Source organism: Anopheles moucheti (assembly GCF_943734755.1).
Source record: "Anopheles moucheti chromosome X unlocalized genomic scaffold, idAnoMoucSN_F20_07 X_unloc_5, whole genome shotgun sequence".
Classification (NCBI taxonomy): Eukaryota; Metazoa; Arthropoda; class Insecta; order Diptera; family Culicidae; genus Anopheles; species Anopheles moucheti.
The window spans coordinates 620001-622500 of record NW_026453559.1 but is presented as its reverse complement, the minus strand read 5'-3'; positions in this window follow the sequence as shown (position 1 = coordinate 622500).

Sequence of the window (2500 nt, the reverse complement as noted above, 5' to 3'; positions counted from 1 at the left end):
CAAGTGCGTCGATTTTGGGTCGCCGACACAAGCTCGGGTCAAAAAAATTTTTTTTTCTCGGTGACTCAAAACATCAATTTTAGACTCCCCTGAGTATGAAAAGTGAAACGAAAATCATTTTTGAGAAGAAAAAATTTTTGTATGGGAGGGCCCCTGCTAGAACATTTTTCCCAAGTGCGTCGATTTTGGGTCGCCGACACAAGCTCGGGTCAAAAAAATTTTTTTTTCACGGTGACTCAAAACATCAATTTTAGACTCCCCTGAGTATGAAAAGTGAAACGAAAATCATTTTTGAGAAGAAAAAATTTTTGTATGGGAGGGCCCCTGCTAGAACATATTTCCCAAGTGCGTCGATTTTGGGTCGCCGACACAAGCTCGGGTCAAAAAAATTTTTTTTTCTCGGTGACTCAAAACATCAATTTTAGACTCCCCTGAGTATGAAAAGTGAAACGAAAATCATTTTTGAGAAGAAAAAATTTTTGTATGGGAGGGCCCCTGCTAGAACATTTTTCCCAAGTGCGTCGATTTTGGGTCGCCGACACAAGCTCGGGTCAAAAAAATTTTTTTTTCTCGGTGACTCAAAACATCAATTTTAGACTCCCCTGAGTATGAAAAGTGAAACGAAAATCATTTTTGAGATGAAAAAATTTTTGTATGGGAGGGCCCCTGCTAGAACATTTTTCCCAAGTGCGTCGATTTTGGGTCGCCGACACAAGCTCGGGTCAAAAAAATTTTTTTTTCACGGTGACTCAAAACATCAATTTTAGACTCCCCTGAGTATGAAAAGTGAAACGAAAATCATTTTTGAGAAGAAAAAATTTTTGTATGGGAGGGCCCCTGCTAGAACATATTTCCCAAGTGCGTCGATTTTGGGTCGCCGACACAAGCTCGGGTCAAAAAAATTTTTTTTTCTCGGTGACTCAAAACATCAATTTTAGACTCCCCTGAGTATGAAAAGTGAAACGAAAATCATTTTTGAGAAGAAAAAATTTTTGTATGGGAGGGCCCCTGCTAGAACATTTTTCCCAAGTGCGTCGATTTTGGGTCGCCGACACAAGCTCGGGTCAAAAAAATTTTTTTTTCTCGGTGACTCAAAACATCAATTTTAGACTCCCCTGAGTATGAAAAGTGAAACGAAAATCATTTTTGAGATGAAAAAATTTTTGTATGGGAGGGCCCCTGCTAGAACATTTTTCCCAAGTGCGTCGATTTTGGGTCGCCGACACAAGCTCGGGTCAAAAAAAATTTTTTTTCTCGGTGACTCAAAACATCAATTTTAGACTCCCCTGAGTATGAAAAGTGAAACGAAAATCATTTTTGAGAAGAAAAAATTTTTGTATGGGAGGGCCCCTGCTAGAACATTTTTCCCAAGTGCGTCGATTTTGGGTCGCCGACACAAGCTCGGGTCAAAAAAATTTTTTTTTCTCGGTGACTCAAAACATCAATTTTAGACTCCCCTGAGTATGAAAAGTGAAACGAAAATCATTTTTGAGAAGAAAAAAATTTGTATGGGAGGGCCCCTGCTAGAACATTTTTCCCAAGTGCGTCGATTTTGGGTCGCCGACACAAGCTCGGGTCAAAAAAATTTTTTTTTCTCGGTGACTCAAAACATCAATTTTAGACTCCCCTGAGTATGAAAAGTGAAACGAAAATCATTTTTGAGAAGAAAAAATTTTTGTATGGGAGGGCCCCTGCTAGAACATTTTTCCCAAGTGCGTCGATTTTGGGTCGCCGACACAAGCTCGGGTCAAAAAAATTTTTTTTTCTCGGTGACTCAAAACATCAATTTTAGACTCCCCTGAGTATGAAAAGTGAAACGAAAATCATTTTTGAGAAGAAAAAATTTTTGTATGGGAGGGCCCCTGCTAGAACATTTTTCCCAAGTGCGTCGATTTTGGGTCGCCGACACAAGCTCGGGTCAAAAAAATTTTTTTTTTCACGGTGACTCAAAACATCAATTTTAGACTCCCCTGAGTATGAAAAGTGAAACGAAAATCATTTTTGAGAAGAAAAAAATTTGTATGGGAGGGCCCCTGCTAGAACATTTTTCCCAAGTAAATTCGATTTTACCCGGTGAGTCAAAAAATTTTGATAAAAATATTTTTCCAAAATCGTGTTCATTGCCTATTATAAGGGACCAGGTCAGCTCACACGCATTTTTGGAGACCATATGGAAAGTGCGTCTGGGATTGCGGAAATTAAGTTTAGAGTGTTAAATGATGGTTTCGCAATCCCGAAAGGCTCAAAATCCACCCTAAGGTTCCCCGGGTGAAATGTGGTTTCCAAGGTGTGAGCACTATCGGTGATAGAGTTGGAATGTGATTTCCAGAGCGCAGGGCGACTGGGCTAGAGCGAAAATCATAGACAAAGGTAAGTATTGGACTGAACGACTCGAAGCAAACGAAAATCATAGACAAGGGTAATGGACTGAACGACTCGAAGCAAACGAAAATCACATACAAGAGTAATGGACTGAACAAATCGAAGCAAACGAAAATCA